The sequence below is a fragment of the Astyanax mexicanus genome, chromosome 23 (assembly GCF_023375975.1).
Source record: "Astyanax mexicanus isolate ESR-SI-001 chromosome 23, AstMex3_surface, whole genome shotgun sequence".
Lineage (NCBI taxonomy): Eukaryota > Metazoa > Chordata > Actinopteri > Characiformes > Acestrorhamphidae > Astyanax > Astyanax mexicanus.
The window spans coordinates 9,718,530-9,742,065 of record NC_064430.1 but is presented as its reverse complement, the minus strand read 5'-3'; the positions used below and the strand labels follow the sequence as shown (position 1 = coordinate 9,742,065).

At 40.4% G+C, this 23,536-nt stretch overlaps 1 long non-coding RNA gene across 3 annotated transcripts; it reads left to right on the top strand.

Annotated features, from left to right (window-relative positions):
• Positions 1-820: 820 nt before the first annotated feature.
• Positions 821-5,141, top strand: LOC125787176 (uncharacterized). Of its 3 annotated transcripts, XR_007429117.1 has the most exons (3): positions 821-1,119; positions 1,729-1,901; positions 5,004-5,141. It is a non-coding gene; the product is annotated as an uncharacterized LOC125787176 (long non-coding RNA). The 3 variants fall into 3 exon arrangements; XR_007429118.1 differs by lacking the exon at positions 1,729-1,901 and having other exon boundaries at positions 821-1,205; XR_007429119.1 differs by lacking the exons at positions 821-1,119; positions 1,729-1,901 and adding an exon at positions 4,615-4,677.
• The last annotated feature ends 18,395 nt before the right edge of the window (positions 5,142-23,536 follow it).

The following is a 23,536-nucleotide window of genomic DNA, read 5'->3' as shown; positions in this document are numbered from 1 at the left end:
TTGCTAGGCAGTTGCTAACATATTCCACATGGTTGCTAAGTGGTTGCTAGGCAGTTGCTAATGTTTTCCAGGTAGTTGCTACAATGTTGCTATCTGGTTGCTAGGCAGTTGCTATCATTTCTAAAGTGGTTGTTAAGTGGTTGCTAGGCAGTTGCTATCATTTCTAAAGTGGTTGCTAAGTGGTTCCTAGGCAGTTGCTAACGTTTTCCCAGTGGTTGCTAAGTGGTTGCTAGGCAGTTGTTAACATTTTCCAGGTGGTTGCTAAGATGTTGTTAAGTGGTTGCTAGGCAGTTGCTATCATTTCTAAAGTGGTTGCTAGGCAGTTGCTAACGTTTTCCTAGTGGTTGCTAAGGTGTTGATAAGTTGTTGCAAGGCAGTTGCTATCATTTCTAAAGTGGTTGCTAAGTGGTTGCTAGGCAGTTGCTAACGTTTTCCAGGTGGTTGCTAAGTGGTTGCTAGGCAGTTCCTTTCATTTCTAAAGTGGTTGCTAAGCTATTGCTAGGCAGTTTCTAACATTTTCCTGGTGGTTGCTGAGGTGTTGCTAACTGGTTTGGCAGGCAGTTGCTATAATTTCTAAAGTGGGTACTAAGTGGTTGCTAGGAAGTTGCTAACGTATTCCAGGTAGTTACTAAGTGGTTGCTTGGGAGTTGCTAACGTTTTCCAGGTGGTTGCTAAGGTGTTGCTAAGTGGTTGCTAGGCAGTTGCTAACGTTTTCCAGGTGGTTGCTAAGGTGTTGCTAAGTGGTTGCTAGGCAGTTGCTAACGTTTTCCAGGTGGTTGCTAAGGTGTTGCTAAGTGGTTGCTAGGCAGTTGCTAACGTTTTCCAGGCGGTTGCTAAGTGGTTGCTAAGTGGTTGCTACGCAGTTGCTTTCATTTCTAAAGTGGTTGCTAGGCAGTTGCTAACGTTTTCCTAGTTGTTGCTAAGGTGTTGCTAAGTGGTTGCTAATGTGTTGCTAAGTGGTTGCTAATGTGTTGCTAGGCGGTTGCTATCATTTCTGAAGTGGTTGCTAAGCTGTTGCTAGGCAATTGCTAGCATATACCAGGTGGTTGCTAGGTGGTTGCTAGGGTGTTGCTAGGTTGTTGCTAAGGTGTTGCTATGGTATCCGGGGTGGTTGCTAAGGTGTTGCTAGGTGGTTGCTAGGGTGTTGCTAGGTGGTTGCTAAGGTGTTGCTATGGTATCTGGGGTGGTTGCTAAGGTGTTGCTAGGTGGTTGCTAGGGTGTTGCCAGGTGGTTGCTAAGGTGTTGCTATGCGGTTGCTAAGGTGTTGCTATGGTATCGGGTGTAGTTGCTAAGGTGTTGATAGGTGGTTGCTAGGTGGTTGCTAAGGTGTTGCTATGCGGTTGCTAAGGTGTTGCTATGGTACCTGGGGTGGTTGCTAAGGTGTTGCTAGGTGGTTGCTAGGGTGTTGCTATGATATACAGGGTGGTTGCTAAGGTGTTGCTAGGTGGTTGCTAAGGTGTTGCTATGTGGTTGCTAAGGTGTTGCTATGGTATCTGGGGTGGTTGCTAAGGTGTTGCTAGGTGGTTGCTATGTGGTTGCTTAGGTGTTGCTATGCGGTTGCTAAGGTGTTTCTAAAGTGATTGCTAAGTGGTTGCTAGGCAGTTGCTACCGTTTTCCTAGTGGTTGCTAAGGTGTTGCTTAGTGGTTGCTAGGCAGTTGCTATCATTTCTAAATTGGTTGCTAAGTGGTTGCTAGGCAGTTGCTAACGTTTTCCTAGTGGTTGCTAAGATGTTGCTAGGTGGTTGCTAACGTGTTGCTAGGTGGTTGCTAAGGTGTTGCTATGGTATCCGGGGTGGTTGCTAAGGTGTTGCTAGGTGGTTGCTAGGTGGTTGCTAGGGTGTTGCTAGGTGGTTGCTAAGGTGTTGCTATGGTATCTGGGGTGGTTGCTAAGGTGTTGCTAGGTGGTTGCTAGGGTGTTGCCAGGTGGTTGCTAAGGTGTTGCTATGTGGTTGCTAAGGTGTTGCTATGGTATCCGGTGTGGTTGCTAAGGTGTTGCTAGGTGGTTGCTAGGTGGTTGCTAAGGTGTTGCTATGCGGTTGCTAAGGTGTTGCTATGGTACCTGGGGTGGTTGCTAAGGTGTTGCTAGGTGGTTGCTAGGGTGTTGCTATGATATACAGGGTGGTTGCTAAGGTGTTGCTAGGTGGTTGCTAAGGTGTTGCTATGTGGTTGCTAAGGTGTTGCTATGGTATCTGGGGTGGTTGCTAAGGTGTTGCTAGGTGGTTGCTATGTGGTTGCTTAGGTGTTGCTATGCGGTTGCTAAGGTGTTTCTAAAGTGGTTGCTAAGTGGTTGCTAGGCAGTTGCTAACGTTTTCCTAGTGGTTGCTAAGGTGTTGCTTAGTGGTTGCTAGGCAGTTGCTATCATTTCTAAATTGGTTGCTAAGTGGTTGCTAGGCAGTTGCTAACGTTTTCCTAGTGGTTGCTAAGGTGTTGCTAAGTGGTTGCTTGGCTGTTGCTATCATTTCTAAAGTGGTTGCTAAGTGGTTGCTAGGCAGTTGCTAACATTTTCCTAGTGGTTGTTAAGGTGTTGCTAAATGGTTGCTAGGCAGTTGCTATTGTTTCGAAGGTGGTTGCTAAGTGGTTGCTAGGCAGTTGCTAACGTTTTCCTAGTGGTTGCTAAGTGGTTGCTAACTGGTTGCTAGGCAGTTGCTTTAATTTCTAAAGTGGTTGCTAAGTGGTTGCTAGGCAGTTGCTAACGTTTTCCTAGTGGTTGCTAAGGTGTTGCTAAGTGGTTGCTAGGCTGTTGCTATCATTTCTAAAGTGGTTGCTAGGCAGTTGCTAACATTTTCCTAGTGGTTGTTAAGGTGTTGCTAAGTGCTTGCTAGGCAGTTGCTATCGATTCTAAGGTGGTTGCTAAGTGGTTGCTAGGCAGTTGCTAACGTTTTCCTAGTGGTTGTTAAGGTGTTGCTGAGTGGTTGCTAGGCAGTTGCTATCATTTCTAAAGTGGTTGCTAAGTGGTTGCTAGGCATTTGCTAACGTTTTCCAGGTGGTTGCTAAGTGGTTGCTAACTGGTTGCTAGGCAGTTGCTATCATTTCTAAAGTGGTTGCTAAGTGGTTGCTAGGCAGTTGCTAACGTTTTCCTAGTGGTTGCTAAGTTGTTGCTAACTGGTTGCTAGGCAGTTGCTAACGTTTTCCAGGTGGTTGCTAAGGTGTTGCTAAGTGGTTGCTAGGCAGTTGCTAACGTTTTCCAGGTGGTTGCTAAGGTGGTTGCTAAGCAGTTATTAGGTGGTTGCTAAGGTGGCTGGGGTGCCGGGGTGTCCAAACTTTTGACTGATAGCTGCTCCATACAGCAGCTCCTCCATACACTCACAGTACTGGAGGAGCAGGGGAGAGAAGGGGTTCCGTGCGCAGAGCTGCTCGTGTGTGAGTTAGAACTCTGGGCCCCCCATTCATTTCTATGGGAAAACTTCGTACGACATTTGTACGAAAACCGTACGACATATCGTCAAAACGTTAAAATTTTCGGAAAGAACACGGTAAGTTCTATAGACCGTCCGATTTTTGTCTTTGTAAGTCAAAAATTGTTACCTACACAGTCGTTCAAAGTTGTCCCCCATTCATTTCCTATGGGAAAAAAAAGCGTACGTTTACGAAGTTTTTACGAAAACCGTACGATGTATCGCTTAAAAAAGCACAAGCAACCTATTCGGGCATAGGTCCTACGATACTGCAAAATTTCGTGGTTCTACGTCAAAAGCCCTAGGAGGAGATAGTGATTAAATTTTGCGAATAGAATAATAATAATAACTAGAAAAGGCAAAGTTCGTGAACGAACTTTAAGTTGGCTTGGAAAAGAACGCTAATAACGTTAAAAAGTTAAAATGGTTGCTAAGCTTTTTCTGTCTGAAGAGTGTGAAGAGTCATTGATATGCTGTTAACGCTAAATGCTAAAAACGCTGAAATCTAAAAACATTTGGTTAAACGCTGAAATCTAAAAACATTTGGTTAAACGCTGAAATCTAAAAATGTTTGATTAAACGCTGAAATCTAAAAACGTTTGGTTAAACGCTGAAATCTAAAAACATTTGGTTAAACGCTGAAATCTAAAAACGTTTGATTAAACGCTGAAATCTAAAAACGTTTGGTTAAACGCTGAAATCTAAAAACGCTTGTTTAAATGCTGAAATCGTAAAACTTTTGGTTAAACTTTTGATTGCTAATGTGTTGCTAGGCGGTTGCTATCATTTCTGAAAAGGTTGCTAAGCTGTTGCTAGGCAATTGCTAATGTTTTCCAGGTGGTTGCTAAGCTGTTGCTAACTGGTTGCTAGCTAATTGCTAACATATAACAGGTGGTTGCTAAGGTGTTGCTAGGTGGTTGCTATGGTGTTGCTAGGTTGTTGCTAAGGTGTTGCTATGGTATCCGGGGTGGTTGCTAAGATGTTGCTAGGTGGTTGCTAACGTGTTGCTAGGTGGTTGCTAAGGTGTTGCTATGGTATCCGGGGTGGTTGCTAAGGTGTTGCTAGGTGGTTGCTAGGTGGTTGCTAGGGTGTTGCTAGGTGGTTGCTAAGGTGTTGCTATGGTATCTGCGGTGGTTGCTAAGGTGTTGCTAGGTGGTTGCTAGGGTGTTGCTATGATATCTGGGGTGGTTGCTAAGGTGTTGCTAGGTGGTTGCTAGGATGTTGCTAGGTGGTTGCTAAGGTGTTGCTATGGTATCTGGGGTGGTTGCTAAGGTGTTGCTAGGTGGTTGCTAGGGTGTTGCAAGGTGGTTGCTAGGTGGTTGCTAAGGTGTTGCTATGCGGTTGCTAAGGTGTTGCTATGGTATCCTGGGTGGTTGCTAAGGTGTTGCTAGGTGATTGCTAGGGTGTTGCTAGGTGGTTGCTAAGGTGTTGCCATGGTATCTGGGGTGGTTGCTAAGGTGTTGCTAGGTGGTTGCTAGGGTGTTGCTATGGTATCTGGGGTGGTTGCTAAGGTGTTGCTAGGTGGTTGCTAGGTGGTTGCTAGGGTGTTGCTAGGTGGTTGCTAAGGTGTTGCCATGGTATCTGTGGTGGTTGCTAAGGTGTTGCTAGGTGGTTGCTAGGGTGTTGCTAGTTGGTTGCTAGGTGGTTGCTAAGGTGTTGCTATGCAGTTGCTAAGGTGTTGCTATGGTATCCAGGGTGGTTGCTAAGGTGTTGCTATGGTATCTGGGGTGGTTGCTAAGGTGTTGCTAGGTGGTTGCTATGTGGTTGCTAAGGTGTTGCTAGGTGGTTGCTAGGGTGTTGCTATGGTATCCAGGGTGGTTGCTAAGGTGTTGCTAGGTGGTTTCTAAGGTGTTGCTATGGTATCTGGGGTGGTTGCTAAGGTGTTGCTAGGTGGTTGCTAGGTGGATGCTAAGGTGTTGCTAGGTGGTTGCTAAGGTGTTGCTATGGTATCTGAGGTGGTTGCTAAGGTGTTGCTAGGTGGTTGCTAGCCAGTTGCTATCATTTCTAAAGTGGTTGCTAAGTGGTTGCTAAGCAGTTGCTAACGTTTTCCTAATGGTTGCTAAGGTGTTGGTAAGTGGTTGCTAGGCTGTTGCTATCATTTCTAAAGTGGTTGCTAGGCAGTTGCTATCGTTTCTAAGGTGGTTGCTAAGTGGTTGCTAACGTTTTCCTAGTGGTTGTTAAGGTGTTGCTAAGTGGTTGCTAGGCAGTTGCTAACGTTTTCCAGGTGTTTGCTAAGTGGTTGCTAACTGGTTGCTAGGCAGTTGCTATAATTTCTAAAGTGGTTGCTAAGTTGTTGCTAAGTGGTTGCTAGGCAGTTGCTAACGTTTTCCAGGTGGTTGCTAAGGTGTTGCTAAGTGGTTGCTAGGCAGTTGCTAACGTTTTCCAGGTGGTTGCTAAGCAGTTAATAGGTGGTTGCTAAAACCTGGCTGGGGTGCCGGGGTGTCCAAACTTTTGACTGATAGCTGCTCCATACAGCAGCTCCTCCATACACTCACAGTACTGGAGGAGCAGGGGAGAGAAGGGGTTCCGTGCGCAGAGCTGCTCGTGTGTGAGATGGAACTCTGGGCCCCCCATTCATTTCTATGGGAAAACTTCGTACGACAATTGTACGAAAACCGTACGTCGTATCACTTCGCAACCTACTATTAGTTTAAAGATCTCGATAAGATCTATAAGCTCGCCGAATTTGGTGTTCGTATCTCAAAAATTGTGGCAGTTACGGACGTTTAAAATTTGGCCCCATTCATTCCTATGGGAAAAAAATGCGTACGTTTACGAAGTTTTTACGAAAACCGTACGATGTATCGCTTAAAAAAGCACAAGCAACCTATTCGGGTATAGGTCCTACGATACTGCAAAATTTCGTGGTTCTACGTCAAAAGCCCTAGGAGGAGATAGTGATTAAATTTTGCGAATAGAATAATAATAATAATAATAAGTAGAACTAGAAAAGGCAAAGTTCGTGAACGAACTTTAAGTTGGCTTGTCAAATAGTTACTAAGTTGTGTAGTGTGGTGTGGAGTGTGTGGGGTGTGGAGTGGGTTGTGGAGTGTGTTTGGTGTGGTGTGTTTGGAATGTGGGGTGGAGTGTGGTGTATGTGTGGTGGAGTGTGGGGTGAGTTGTGTGTATTAGGTGTGGAGTGTGTGTGTTGTGGAGTGTGTGTGGTGTGGGGTTTGTGTGGTGTGGAGTGTGTGTGGTGTGGGGTATGTGTGGTTTGAAGTGTGTGTGGTGTGGGGTATGTGTGGTTTGAAGTGTGTGTGGTGTGGGGTATGTGTGGTTTGAAGTGTGTGTGGTGTGGGGTTTGTGTGGTGTGGAGTGTGTGTGGTGTGGGGTATGTGTGGTTTGAAGTGTGTGTGGTGTGGGGTATGTGTGCTGTGGAGTGTGTGTGGTGTGGGGTGTGAAGTGTGTGTGGTATGTGTGTGGTGGAGTGTGTGTGGTGTGGGGTATGTGAGCTGTGGAGTGTGTGTGTGGTTTAAAGTGTGTGTGGTGTGGGGTATGAAGTGTGTGTGGGGTGGAGTGTGTGTGGTGTGGGCTATGTGAGCTGTGGAGTGTGTGTGGTTTAAAGTGTGTGTGGTGTGGGGTTTGTGTGGTGTGGAGTGTGTGTGGTGTGGGGTATGTGTGGTTTGAAGTGTGTGTGGTGTGGGGTATGTGTGGTTTGAAGTGTGTGTGGTGTGGGGTTTTGTGGTTTGAAGTGTGTGTGGTGTGGGGTTTGTGTGGTGTGGAGTGTGTGTGGTGTGGGGTATGTGTGGTTTGAAGTGTGTGTGGTGTGGGGTATGTGTGGTTTGAAGTGTGTGTGGTGTGGGGTATGTGTGGTTTGAAGTGTGTGTGGTGTGGGGTTTGTGTGGTTTGAAGTGTGTGTGGTGTGGGGTTTGTGTGGTGTGGAGTGTGTGTGGTGTGGGGTATGTGTGGTTTGAAGTGTGTGTGGTGTGGGGTATGTGTGGTTTGAAGTGTGTGTGGTGTGGGGTATGTGTGGTTTGAAGTGTGTGTGGTGTGGGGTTTGTGTGGTGTGGAGTGTGTGTGGTGTGGGGTATGTGTGGTTTGAAGTGTGTGTTGTGGGGTATGTGTGCTGTGGAGTGTGTGTGGTGTGGGGTGTGAAGTGTGTGTGGTATGTGTGGGGTGGAGTGTGTGTGGTGTGGGGTATGTGAGCTGTGGATTTTGTGTGTGGTTTAAAGTGTGTGTGGTGTGGGGTTTGTGTGGTGTGGGTTATGTGTGGTTTGAAGCGTGTGTGGTGTGGGGTATGTGTGATTTGAAGTGTGTGTGTGTGGTGTGGGGTATGTGTGGTTTGAAGTGTGTGTGTAGTTAGTGTGTGTGTGTGGTGTGGGGTGTGTGTGTGGTGTGGAGTGTGTGTGTGGTGTGGGTTATGTGTGGTTTGAAGCGTGTGTGGTGTGGGGTATGTGTGGTTTGAAGTGTGTGTGTGTGGTGTGGGGTATGTGTGGTTTGAAGTGTGTGTGTAGTTAGTGTGTGTGTGTGGTGTGGGGTGTGTGTGTGGTGTGGGGTATGTGTGGTTTGAAGTGTGTGTGGTGTGGTGTATGTGTGGTGTGTGCGTGTGTGTGGTGTGGGGTGTGTGGTGTGGGGTATGTGTGGTGTGGGGTATGTGTGGTGTGGAGTGTGTGGGGTGTGTAGAGTGTGTGGTATGTGGAGTTTGTGTGGTGTGTGGGGTGTGTGTAGTGTGGTATTGGTTCTGGTGTGGGTTGTGTTCAGCAGTCTCTTCTCCATACAGATACAGTACTGAGGAGCAGGGCAGAGAGGGGGGCCGTGCGCAGGATCGGCTGGTGTGTGTGAGATGGCCAACATTCCGCCCATTCATTCCTATGGGGAAAGTTCGTACGATAATTTTACGAAAACCGCAAATCGTATCGGTGAGATCAGCATATCGTCTGAAACGTCTCTGCAAGTTCTGTATGTCTTGTGAATTTCGTGGTTCTAGCTTGAAAATTGTGACTTTTAGAGCAGTTTGAAAAAAGTGTGAATGGAAGTCTATGGGGAAAAAAGTGACTTTGACGGAACCGTGCTAGAACCCTGGTTCTCCGATCGCTTAGAAAAGCACAAGCACACTCCACGGCTATGGGTTCTACCATCCTGTGAAGTTTGGTGGTTCTAGCTCGAAAACTGTAGGAGGAGTAGCGTTGAGAAATTTTAGCGTAGAATAATAATAATAATAATAATAATAATAATAATAATAAGAAGAATAAGAAGAACAGTAAGTTGGCTTTGACAAGCCAACTTAATAAGATTACGAAGAACAGTAAGTTGGCTTTTCCAAGCCAACTTAATAATAAGTAGAATAAGATTACGAAGAACAGTAAGTTGGCTTTTCCAAGCCAACTTAATAAGAAGATTACGAAGAACAATAAGTTGGCTTTTCCAAGCCAACTTAACTATACCTTATAAGATATAAAAAAAGAATATGTACATGAATATATAAATACAAAAACTATAGAAAGTGTTAATTTCTCTGTTTTTTGACCGTGGAAAATGTAAAAATACAGAAAATGTTCCCACTTTTTAACAAGGAAACCTTTTTTTCACAATTAGAAAACTCTATTTTCCAGCGAAAAATAGTTTTACCAAATGGAATACTGTAAAAAGCCTAAAATAATAGGTTTTCATGATAATTATCAAAGTGAATAACTATGAAACTCCTTCATGTATTGCCCAGTGCTTGCACTGTCTGTCTCCCTCTATCTCTCTCGCTCTACGTCTCTCTCTCTCTCTCTCTCTCTCTCTCTCTCTCTCTCTCTCTCTCTCTCTCTCTCTCTCCCTCACTGTTTCCAGCTCTCTGGCGTCAGCTCCCTACAAGTGGCAGCTTTAATTTGGAGAGAGAAAAACAACTTGGAGTGAATATTGATTTCAAAAGTACTCCTGTGCCTCTCAAATAATGCAAAGAACACAAGTTCATATTTATAAAGTTTTAAGAGTTCAGAATAACTCTGTTTTTTAATCACCGTTTTCATGCATCTTGGCATGTTTTCCTCCATCAGTCTTACACACTGCTTTTGGATAACGTTTGCCACTCCTGGTGAAGAAATTCAAGCAGTTCAGCTTAGTGGTTTGATGGCGTACCATTTTTGGATGCTTCCTTAGCCATTATCACAGTTTGAAAACCACTTGCATAGCCAGTTTACAGATAAAGAGGCTTAGAAATGAATACTCTCCTCTCATGTAATGCACAAAATTAGTTTTACCAAATGGAATACTGTAGAATTGACTTGTAAAAGCCTGTAAAAAGCCTAAAATAATAGGTTTTCATGATAATTATCAAAGTGAATAACTATGAAACTCCTTCATGTATTGCCCAGTGCTTGCACTGTCTGTCTTCCACTATTTCTCTCGTTCTACATCTCTCTCTCTCTCTCTTTCTCTCTCTCTCTCCCTCACTGTTTCCAGCTCTTTGGCGTCAGCTCCCTACAAGTGGCAGCTTTAATTTGGAGAGAGAAAAACAACTTGGAGTGAATATTGATTTCAAAAGTACTCTTGTGCCTCTAAAAGCAGCAGCACGGCAACCTGCAGTCTTCAATTAGGCCGCCGTGTGTAGGTGTGTGTGTTTTCATTTGGGCTCCGTGTTCACTTGAAATGATACATTAAAGACTGTGTTTTACTTCAATCAGACTCAGAAAATACACACTCACACCCTGCAATGTCTGCCGCTGATGCTTAGTGATTTTACACACACACACACACGCATGCTCCTGGGCTAAATCCATCACATAATTACACTCATGTTCTTTTTCTTTGAACCGAACACCACAGTCTTTACACCTCTTACTTCGGGAGGAGGTATCAAAACATTCTTAGAATTTGGCCCAAATCAACTAAACTATATCTCAATACTACACTCGTTTCTAATTAAGAACAGGGAGGGGGTTCATAGAGAATATTAGCGGAGTCAAAAATTACTGTTTTTACTCACTTTCAGATGAACTGAAAGCTGTTAGTCAAGGTTTAGTTATAGCTTAGTTATAGCTTCATCTCAGTAGTGCTATTCTTATCATCCATTTACTTAAGTATTGCAATTTAAGTTTGTAATATTCTAAACAGGCTTTTACCTCAGTAGTGCTATTCTAGTCATACATCTGCTTCAGTAGTGCTGAGTTTTACTCACTTTCAGATGAACTGAAAGCTGTTAGTCAAGGTTTAGTTGAGAATTTACTTTTTTTAATTGTTAACATAAAACAAATAGACAGATTTCTGTACCAGACGAACAAAATGCAAATATTTGCATTGCAATAAATTAATTTCATTATATTTGTTTAACTCAGAAAAAAATATTTAGTAAGAATTTAGTCATAAAATAACCTCAGAAGTGCTATTTTAGTCATAGTTTTACCCCTCAGTAGTGCTGGGATTCTATTCATACATTTACTTAAGTATTGCAATGTAAGTTTGTAATATTCTAATCAGACATTTACCTCAGTAGTGCTTTTCTAGTCATACATTTATTTCAGTAGTGCTATTACAATCATAAATGCACCTCAGTAGTGACATTCTAATCATAAATGTACTTCAGCAATGCTCTTTTAGTCATACATTTACCTCAGCAAAACTATTTTAATCATATATATATATAATATCCCAGTCTTGTAAGTAAGTCAAGATATCTCAATCATACATTTTCCTCAGTAGAGCTATTCTAATCATATATTTACTTTACTTCATCAGGGCTTGTTAGTCCTACATACTGTATATCTCAGTAGAGCTATTCAAATCATACATTAACTTTAGTAGTGCATAATCATAACTATACCACAGTAGTGCTACTCTAGTCGCATGTGCCATTTTCAATAATTTTGTTTGCCCTGTATTAGAGATGCCCATCTATGGCATCTCTACCATAGATGGGAAAAAACAATACATTTCTTTCATAAAACTGTTTTTGGTTCTGTAAAAATAAAAAAGAAAAAGAAAACTTATAGTTTAGTCCAGTTAGGTATGTTTTTTTTTATAAAGTACATCAATTTCAAAAGGTTCTTGAAGAAACCAAAAGTAGATTAATTGTACCATCACTTAAAAACACCATGAATTTTATTGGTATATATGTTTCTATTCTATTGTAATATTTCAATCTATTTTCCATTTTATCTCCTTCATTCAACCACGTGTTCTATTTACACTACAGCACTATATACTGAATTTCCAGTACCCCTGTTTATGTTGTTTGCTATGTCTGTGTGAAACATGCTATTACACATATTTAACAATGTATAACATACAATTTACATACCGCACACACACAAATACACCCAAACACACACATACATACACACACACACACACATACACCCCTTTCAACCCACCTTAGGTTTCTTCTGCTAAAGGCACTATCGACCATGAAAAACCTAAAGCCTCAATTAAAGGCATCAATATTTCATTGAGAGACTGCTCTCATGAGTCTGCAAACACACACACACACACACACACACACACACACACACACACACACACACACACACACTCACACATATACACACATAGATGCCCACTTCCAGGGTCCAACATCCCCCTCCCAGCCTTATGCAGCGACTGATATATTTAATTGTTGGCCCAAAGCACTGGAGACAGACAGGACCCTGTTTACTCAATAATGGATGCCTAAATGTGAAGGCTGGCACTTTGCACATGGTGCCCGAGTCTTGCCTGTAGTAAAATGTAAGGGGACTTCCTCGCCAAACACACACACACACATACACACAGATGCTTGCCCCTGGTTCTGGAATTATATGGCGAATTAATAGTAAAAATAAGACGAATATATAAATAAACAGAATAAGAAACAAGGTATCACTTTAAAATAAGACTACCATTATAAATGGTTTATAAATGGTTTATAAACTAGATTATTAAGTATTATAGGTTAGGTTGTAAATGCCTTAAAACCATTGATAAGCAGTTACAACACATCAATTAAAAAGGCAACAGTGATCCGTTTTTTTGCATAGTCATTTAATTCAACTGAGTCATTTAATTTATAGTAAAGAGTTAAACATTCTTACAAATATATATAAATATATTTAAAATATATATATACACTACTTTGCCATTTTTTTTAACTTTATATATTTGTCATTTCTATCCATGTTGTTATTTGTTTATTAACTGCTTATTAATGAGTTGTAAAGTATTTGCAGGCTAATTAATAACAATTAATAATCTCCTTTGTAAACCCTTTATTAACCCTTTATAAAGGTAGTCTTATTTTAAAGTGGTATCACTATCAGCATGATTTTAGCCAGTCCTGCCTGCAGAGTTTAGAAAGCTAAAAGAAGAAAAAATTATTATGAAAGTTTAAAAAATCGTTAATCTACTGCTTTTGCTACATGGTACCTGTTTTGTGAAAGTAGAGGTTCTTAATCCATGTTGTTACTATGCAAACACCTTTTATCAATCAGTCAATCAATCAACCTTTATTTTCACTCGGGAAAACATTGAGGGTGACCCTCATTTACAATGTTGCAGAGCATTTATAACATCAAAGGGATTAAAAAAAAAACATTTAATAAGAAATTGGGAATAATAAGGAATAAAATAGTAAAAAATGAATAAATAAAAGAAATAAAAAAAAAAAGAAAAAATATGAAAATATACATATGTAGAATAGAAAATTCTAAAAGACCATAAAAACACAAAATATAAAGAATTTTAAAATAAACAAAAAAGGTAATAATAAAAGTAGAGTAAAATTATAAGAAATTATCAAATGAATAATAATGAACTAAAAACATAAGAAACTACATATAAAACTATATATATATAAAATATGTATAACTACATATATAAAAAATAATATTAAATACATTTAAAAATATGAATTTATTAGAAATTAAAATAATAAGAAAAAGATAAAGTAATAATAATAATAATAATAATAATAATAATAAACTTTAAACTGTCACAGGCTTTCTGGTGGTGTTTAGAAACTAAAAGTTTCTAAAGCTGAGCTTCAACGTTTTCTGTAGTGAAGAATTCCACCTCAATGGTGCTGTTCTGTAGCTAAAAGCCGATTTTCCCAGTTCACTAAACACTCTCGGTACCTGACAGGTCACTCCTTCCTTTCTTAGTTTTTACTATGAGTAAATGAGCTGCTGAGCTCTGAGTTTCCTCTTCTGCTTCTGAAGTCTCCATTGCTCCACCAGTCGCTCGCGTTCAGTAAAACTGAGCCGGATCCTCTTTTAGAGTCTGTACGTGTGATGTAAGTAAAGAAAAGAAGCGTGACGTGAAAGCAGAAATTACAATTTCTAATGTGTCTAACTCGAATCAAATCAAATAGCATGATACTACCTTCCTTTGATTTTTTCTTGATACAAAAATGACGTCTCATCTTATCAATGCTGGTTTGGCTTGGTTCGTAAATGGTTGTGTAAAGAAAATGATCATATGTTTAACCTCTTGAGTCCCTCTTGTGTCCTCATATGTGGACATTACATTTCTGCTTCTCTCCATCATGATGCTTAATCTTTTAAAACACTGACCCTTTGGCCTCTTATGCAGACACTGCTCGTACCATCTAGTGGCCACATGACAACATTACACTCAACTAATTGAAAACAAGATGACGTGAATCCCAGTCGACAGTTTCTACAGCCAGTCCGGTCCACAGGGCAGGTAAAAATTTCCATAGAACTTTGTGTTTAAAACTAGTTTATTTACTTACTGAAGAAAGCTAAAATTTACTTTTTGGACCAGTTGGCTCCTTTTGATCCCAAATGTCAAGGATAACCTTTACATGTTAAATTAAACGATGGTCCTCATGTGGGGACATTGTTGTTTTGTTTTCTTTTTGCAAAAACGACTTTCTGTACAAATTAAAATGTTTAGTTTTTATATATGTTAGGTCCAAGTAATTCCAAATATTACTAGGAGAAATAAAAAATGCACATCGATAAAAAATCCGGGTCTCAGGAGGATCAATAAACCTAATCTAGCTGTAGCTTTTTTTTTTTTTTTTTTTTTTTTTTTTTCAAATTAAAGATCAGGTTCGTATCCTATTCCACCTGTGATTGGTTAAATCACTACAGTGTGTTTGTGGGTTCCATGGGTTCGGGCCAAGACCGGTGCCCTGAAGAGCCAGCCTCAGATACCATTCCATTTGTCTGATTCGACTGTGTCCTACTTAGGAACTGCAATGGGACTCAATTAGGTAGGAACAGAAGTGGGTTGATAATTAATTTATTAATGAATACAATCAGAGGAGGATGTTGTGATGAGAAAGCTGCTTTGTAAGGGCTGGAAACACCGAGACATGGAGAGAGCAAGGGTTGAAAGGAAGGTTTCATCGGATATTGTGTACACTCTGGTCTAACAAACAAAGGCACGATCGCACACAAACACACACAAACACACAGACACAGAAAATTGAATTCACTTTGAATTGAATACAATTTGGCCAACATACAGAAAACATGCACTTATTTACGATCTGTAGAGTATACATGCTGGTCAAATACATACTGGTCATGTATGTAAAATGTAAATTGCAAAATAATTGGTCTTACTAATATATGCATACATACATACATACACATATAGTCACATAGAGTCACTTAAAACACACACAAACACACACACACACACACACACACACACACACATATATACACAAGCCACTATAAGCTCCCTGGCAGAGGAGCATCACCATCACATTAAAAATAAATTCATTCAAAGTCAATTTACGGAATGTTTGCCGATGCAGGGAAACAATAGGGAGCCTGCTGTGGGAATTGCAGATTTTTACCCCCCCCCCCCAACACACTCCCTCCCCAAGGCATTCCTTTGTCTATCTATTTTCTGTGATTAAAAATACAATGATGAATGCAGTTTTTTTTCTCTTCCAGATGAATAACTTGAAGGACTTGGCAGCAGATAAAGCAAACAGTCGCAGTTTGTAGTGACTAGATAGATCACAATTTTACACTTACTGTACGTCCAGAGCCCACGTGTTAGAACCCAGACATCCCAGCAAACCAGATCAGACCCATGGCTTGAGAGGTTTGTTTAGTCTGGAAGTTTAGACTCTTCAATCTGATCGGAATCAAAATAACAGGTGTAAACGACATTGAGAACTCCAGGTCCAGGCCAAAAGGACAAAAATTGGTGTGACCGAAATAGGTGATCCCAATCTAGATCTACTAAACCATGGTTTAGTAGCTGTTTGTTTGTTTGTTTGCAGTATGAAATTATTTAGATGATTTTGCTAAGTGCGGACCACGCCTAAAGAAGTAGAGAAAGAAGAAGGAAAAAGGGGAGGGAACTCTGGGAAATTTGGGCTGGAGTTCTTAACTGCGTGCTTGAAGAAGCGTGCAGTTATATCCCCCCCTTTTTATTTAATAAGAAGTGGAAGAGTAGAAAAAAGGGGGTTGTCGGGGAGGAGGTGGGTTGCGAACTTTCGTAGTTAATTAGGGCAGGTAGTTATAGGGCGGTTGATTGATAGGAGGTGGAGTTAGAACGTTGAGTTCGGACGTGGTCCTTCTCCCAAACTTTGTTATTACATAACATCATTTAGAGTTTTAAACCAATTACAGGAAGCTGAGCTGAGGTAATCTATTATGACCTATTAAACAATAGAAGAAGAAAAGGTAACACTTCCTATGAACCCTGTATTCATAACGCATTATAAATGCATTTATAACGCGTTATATGACATGCATAATACCTTATAATGACTGTAATAAGTATATAAGTGTATAATAACTCATAAGTACTTAAAACCACATTCATAACACATTATAAACTACAAGTGTAAGGGTTTATAAAGAAAGGGCTTGTAATGCCTTATAATATCTGTTCACAAGAACATTGTACAATGTAGTGTTGTTATGCACTATAACACATATTTGCTATATTTTGGTATAATGCATTATAATATGCAGCTATGATTTCTCAAATTAAGCTTTTATATAAGTGGGTAACACATTATAAAGCCTTATATACAGTCCTCACTGACTTTAAGTGACATAAATTTTCATATGCTTATTAAACATAAATTTTATTATGCCTCACTATAATGACTTGACAGTAATGACTGTATATAAGGCTTTATAATGTGTTAAACACTTCTATAAAAGCTTTAATTTGAGAAACCGTAGCTGTATATTATAATGCATCATACCAAAATATATCAAATCTGTATTATAGTGCATTACAACACTACATTGTACAATGTTCTTATGAACATATATTATAAGGCATTATAAGCCCTTTCATGTAGTTTATAACGTGTTATGAATGCCACTGTAAGTAATTATGAGTTATTATACAGGCTTATTACAGTGATTATAAGGTATTATGCATGTCATATAATACATTATCAATGCATTTATAATAAATTATGAATACAGGGTTCATAGGAAGTGTTACGGAAGAAAAAGAACTGGTGTCGTGTTGAAATCTTAGTGCTTCATGAAGCGTCATAGATGCAAATACTCACTCAGTGACTTCTGTACCTACTGTAACTGTAGATTAACCCTAATTTATGAACAGAATTAAAATGAATTTGGGGATAATCTGTTATGTAAATCCAAAGGAAATCAGATTTTAGCACAACAGTATAGTAAGACACAGGCGCGCCAAGTGGTCCAGCGATATAAAGCGCTGTGCAGCCACTATGATCTGGTACGAATCCCAGTCATGCAGCTTGCCATCAGCTGCTGGAGCCCCAAGAGAGCACAATTGTCCTTGCTCTCACTCTCTCTGGGTGGGTAGATGATGCTCTTTTTCCTCATCACTCCTATGGTAATGTCAGTCAGCACTTTTATGTAGTACAAATTCAAACAAGGAAGGAATTTTTGGGGCAGTTTTGGCTTAAAATTTGCGATCTCATTATGATCTGAGGTTTGATGGTTTATCATGCTGCTTGCCATCAGCAGTCAGAGTCTGAGCGTTCACAATTAATTGGCCTTGCTCTCTCTGGATAGATAGATAGATTGTAAGGCCAATTTAAACTTTATTAACTGCATTAATAGTGATAGGGATAGTCCTAATAAGTGGGTTGAGTAATTGGACTTCTGAATTTGACAGAAAATGGGATAAATTTAGAAATAAACTAAGAAAAAAGGGGTAAACCATGAGTACTTCACATCATTTAGAAACTGTAAACTGCGAACCTAAAGAAACTGAGGTTAAGTCCCTACATACAGGTCTTTATAACATGTCAGGTTCTACAACATCTGTGAAATACCTTTTTCTTCTCCTACACTCATAGACACACACAACCTACAGTATACCCACACATGCAATTCACCCCTTATGAAAGCAAACCCAGAATGCATAAATAATACATGCTTTAAATATCTTAAATACCTCCTTCACTATCAATATTGTATGGATTTAATATTCAGCACTAATCCTGGCCAGCGCCATTGGTGCTGCTTCAGCATTTCCTGACTGGCCCGTTTAAACAGTCCTGCCAGGCCCCAGACTCCCTTTGAAATGCAACAATCTTCAAGGCACCCTGGAGAATAGCTCTAAACAGATGGTCAGAGCTCCAGCGATTCAAAGAGGATTCGTCCCAGTGAGAAACGGCGCTCCAGACACTCAAGGACTAGCTTTGAGTTTAACAGAGAGCGTGGTAAACATGTACATTTCGGCAGTCCCAGTCTTGTGTAATTATAGTTGTTTGACGTCCTGCATAGCTGTAGTGCTTAAGCATGTATATTGGGGACTGATGGGGGAAGCTGGGTGTGTTTTTTTGTTTGTGTTTTTTTTACTTTGGAGATGCTATGATTGTAGTGGGCTGGTCTAGACAAAGGTCTGGTAAGAAGGATTTGTAAAGTTCTAGGCGACATTTGAGAGGTTTGTAAAGGAACAGGCCACAGTAATAAGGATTCGTCTTGTTAGAGGCCACAGTAAGAAAGGTTTTAACACCCCAAGTCAAAGGAAAGAAGGTTTGTAAAGTTCTATGGTACAGAATGTAGGGTTCTTAAAGTTTCACACCACAGTAAGAAGGATTTGTAAAGTTCTAGGCAACATTCGAGAGTTTTTTAAAGGAACAGGCCACAATAATAAGGATTTTAGAGGCCACAGCAATGGTTTTAAAGCCCCAATCCAAACTAAGGAGGGTTTGTAAAGTGCTGGGCCACAGTAATGAGAAATTGTAAAAAGTTTCAGACACCAGTAAGAAGGATTTGTAAAGTTCTAGACCATATTTTAGAGGTTTGTAAAGGTAAAGGCCAGAGTAATGATGATTTGTATAGATCTGGGCCAAAGTAAGAAGGGTTTGTAAAGTTTAAGGCCACAGTAAAAAGGGTCGTAAAGCCCCAAGCCAAAGTAAAAAGGGGTTTGTAAAGTGTTGGGCCACAGTAATGAGAGTTTGTAAAGTTCTGGGGTACAGTATGTAGGGTTTTCAAAGTTTCAGACCACAGTAAGAAGGATTTGTAAAGTTCTGGGCCATATTTAGAAGGTCTGTAATATTCCAGGATCACAGTACAAAGGATGTGTAAAGTTCCAAGCAACGATAAAATTATGTGCAACAGTACAAAGGGTTTGTAAAACTGTGGGCAACAGTAAGGAGGACTGTAAAGCTCTGGGTTATAGTAAGGAGAGTTTGTAAAGTTCTGCCACTTTGTAAGAAGGTTTGTAAAGTTTTCAGCCACAGTAATGAGGTTTGTAAAGATTCAAGCCACATTAAGAAGGTTTGTAAAGTCCCAGACTAAACAGTCAAAAGTAAAATGGTTTGTAAAGTTTCAGGCTATAGTATGTAGGCATATCAACTTTCAGGCCATAGTAAGGAACTGTGTAAAGTTCTGGGCAAAAGTACGGTGTAATTCTAAAATCCCAGCTTAAAGTAAAGTGGGTTTATATAGCTCTGGGCCACAATAAGCTGTGTGCACACCAAGCAATGATAAGGAGTTTTTTTTTGTAAAGTTACAGGCAACAGTAACAAGGTTTATAACATTTCAGTTGTAAAGTTCAGATTAAAATCTGAAGACTCTGGTACCATTGTGGTAGAAAATATAATTTTTTGCATGTCTAGTGGTGCCAGCTTTAGGTCCACTCCCAGAGAAAAAGATGAAAAAATGGAAAAGATGATTTACAGGGTAAAAAAAGATGATTTACAGGCCAAAGTACTCAAGAAAAACAAGACTCTGGATTGTTGTCCACAATGGATGGTTCAAGATGATTTGAGAATGGACCAGATGATTGCTGTGCCAGAACCTGGAATGTCTTCAACTGTCTCAAGAACTGCATTCTCCTCTGGGTTCTTGTGAGTATGGAAACTTGGCTATTTCTTTTAGGTTTCAGGTCCTTTAAAGCATCTCCTTCCTCCATTTCTTCTTCCCAAGAAGAAGCAGGAGGTGAAGATTCTGAGACACACATACTACACACTTACACACACACAGTAAATGCTTTCACAAGTCTGCGAGACACCCTGAAGCTCAGGACTTCCACTGCTCTTGGAGAACCAGGGGAGGATTTGATTCCAAAGGCCCAGAGAGAGAAAGAGAGAGAGAGCGAGAGAGGGGCTCTCGGCAGCCCCCTCGCCTCTCGCTCTCAACTGCTCCCCGTAGACCCAGAGCACACACTCGCGCTCTTCTTCTTTGCTCCCCTCTCTCTCTCTCTCACTCCTTCTCTCCTCCTCCCCTCCCTTCACAAGTTGACTTCAGAGAGTTAGGCCCTCACGCCCGCCAAGCTTTGATGCCAAAATAGTCCTGGAAGTTCCTGTCTTAAGAGGTGCCCCGGTGGGCCTTGATCCCTGAGCTCAGAAAAAGAAGCTGAGATGGAGCGAGTACGAAAAAGAGAGAGAGAGAAAGAGAGAGAGAGAGAGAAGAAGCCACACTCCGCTAGCACTTGAGGCCGCTCCTTCACAGAGAATACACTATGCAGGATTAACAATATTCTTCCGCGAATGAAGAGCGAAAGAGAATTCCTTAATATGTGAGCACAAGGGGCTGGCAACGGCATCGGCGGAGATGAAATCACCCTGCAACACGCCAAAGCTGTAGTCTTTATTTATGTTTGTGTGTATCTGTGTGTGCGCGAGTGTGTGTGTGTGTGTGTGTAAGGGGGGGATGTGAGACTTTTCAGCACTCTGCTCTAGATAAATACACTCCTTCAACAGTCTGTTTGCTTTTTCCCCCTGACTCATTTTACTCATTTTGTCCATAAAGAAACGTTTATCAGAACTGCTCTAGGCCTCAGGCTCTGACTTTAGACTTGATATACTGTAACACAGTGGATCAACACCAGCAGATGACAGACATGACTCTCCAAACCATCACTGATCATCAGTAAATTTTACATTTCATTTGTAAATCAAGGGAGCAGAGTCTGGAGGAAGAGTGGAGAGACACACAGTCCAAACTGCTTGAGGTCTAGTGTGAAGTTTCCACCAATCAGTGATGGTTTGGAGAGTCATGTCATCTGCTGGTGTTGATCCACTGTGTTATATCCAAAGTCCAAACTCAGTGCAGTGTTCATTTTCCAGCAGGACTTGGTACACGGCCCACACTGCCAAAAGTACTAACTGGTCTTATATAATATTACTGATTTTTGGGTTTTCATTGCCTGTAAGCCATAATAATCATCAAAAATAAAATCATTTATTTACTGTAACAGTAGATTCACCCTTATTTATCTGAGAATAATAATTATTTTACACTCTTTCTTTTGTGAGGTGCATATCGTCGCTGTCCAATGAAAAACACTTATCCCCAAAACAGCAACTTTACAGGAGAGAGAAAAAACCTTGCAAACTTTCAATGGAAGTCAATGTGTAAAAAAAGAGTTTATTTCAGGTAATTTTGAAGAAAATCTATTGGTCCGTTCATCAAGAAATTTTGGCACAGTGTAAGGGACAGTTTGTATGTTTAAATTATGTAGTAAACTAAAAATCGTAAAAAAAATGGATACGAGTTTTTCATAGGACAGCAACGAAATATAAGCAAAGGGAAGTCGGATTCTGACAGAGAGTTAGAATTAAACTCCACGCTCTAACTCCACCCCTTATCAACCAACTGCTCTATAAACACTACCTATATAAATATAACTACCTAGCTTTCTTGCCAAAAGTTCACAACCCATCACCTCCCCAACAACCCCCTTCTTCCACTCTACCACTTTCCTCAAAATCTTTAAAAAAGAGTTCCTCTCCTTCTTTCTTTTCTTTCCATTATTCTCTGGCGTGGTCTGCACTTAGGGCAAACAAATACAATTTTGATGGTGAACTGGTTTAATCTATATCTCTTATCCTCTGCACCTCTCCGGCATGCACACACACCATCACTAAAAGCATCAACGGCAATAAAAAAAAATATATATAAATATCCAGGTGAATGGAAAGCGAAGCAGACTGAAGAGCCAGGCAGGCAGTCAGACAGCAGTGGAATAACTTTGGATAAAACGGCGACAAAAGCGCGAGTGAAGCTGCCTGCTCCCAGCCTTGCTCCCGTCCCTGGCGATGGCAATCTGCATGTGTTAAACTGACACCATCAATAAACCAGCATGCTGAGTGAGCCAGCCCCCTCATTACACCTGTACATGCTAATATTAGTGAAAAAGGAGCATGAATCAATACAACCTGGAGAGGTGGAACAGGGACAGAGAGAGAGAGAGAGAGAGAGAGAGAGAGAGGGAGAGAGAGAGCATGCGCTAGCCACAAAGCCTCAAGATGAAAGTTCCTCCACCTGTCAAACAAACTGCTGGAACTGTGATAAATTAATGATCAAATGCAGCGCTGAGGTGTACAGTGGCGCGTCAGAATCCAGCAGCCACCAGAACGTAGGCTTTACAGAGCGAGAGAGCGAGCAAAGAGAGAGAGAGAAAGAGCAAAGAAGACGAGATGAGCAAAAGTGCGACTGACATCAAAACATCCCACTGCTGTGAGAGGAGTTTCCTGTGACTTCAAAGGAAGGGGTGGGACTTAGGCATCTCCAGGGGAACAGTGGAACGGTCGCCGGGACGCACTTCTGAGCATCCAATCAGGGGGCGGATTTTTTGAGAGAGCATTGCAACACTCGGCGGCTGTGGTTGCGGTGTTAAGCGCCCTTCGTTAACCGCGTCTTCGTTCACGTCTATTGAACTGGTTCTATTTTTTTTTTTCGTTCATTGTTTTATTGTATTAATCTTATCTTCTTTTGATCTTATTTTTTATCAATTAAACCAATCTTTATTATTATTATTATTTGTAATTCTAATTCTATTTTTATATTTTGTCTATTTTTATTTTTTTATTTACTATTATTTTAAAATATTTAAATTTATTCTTATTTTCTTTGTCATGTCAATCACTGTTTTTTTTTTATAAATGCTCGGCTGCATTGAAAATGAGGGTTGCCCTTAATGTGCTTCCAAGTCAAAATAAAGATTGCTTGATTGATTGATTGATTGAGGATAATCAATAAACATTGATTGATGATTTTTTTTAATCATGGTGTAATCACGACAGTGGTGGAATTAGGATCATATATCTTGAAAATGGGGTCAATGTATGAAAAATACGCCAGATAACCTTCAATGAATGAACAAGATAATAAAAAAAAATGTCATTAACTTGTATTGATATGTCTCAAATTCTGGATAAAAAAGGAATAAAATATAATATTAATATATAATTAAAAGCCATGAGTACATAATGCTGTGATTAAGTAGTGATTTTTTTTGGAAGTAGTTTCCCAAACAGTGATTAAGACTAGTCTTAGACTACAATGGAGGTTGAGTCTAGGACTAGGCTTAATTCCTGTCAGGGAAACCAATGCATAGCTGTATAGATACATACTCAAGATGCACTGGGATGCATCATCAGTGATGTTTTCTGGGATATTCTTGTGTCCCAAGTCCTCTTGTAGCCTCTTTGTGTTGAGCCACGTTTTGGACCTATCAATGCAAATCTACTCTGTTTTGGACTTGATGGCTCTTTTCTTTGCAACTCCAATGGTGCCAATAAGGGTGTAGATCTTGTATAGGGCCACAAGTCCTCAACATCCCACTTCTATTGGCTCACAACAAGCTTTCCAACATCTCCACTAGCATTCTTCTACAAGCTTGTGGTATTTGAGCTGCTTTTGCTGATTGGCCTCTTCCATGGAGTCCTCCCAATGAGTAAAGGTCACTAAATGAAAAAAAAAAAAAAAGCTGGTAGGTTTAGATGGACTGACCATGTCTTACTTTGAGATTCCATTAGATTGCAATGATTTCACCAGTCAAGGATCATT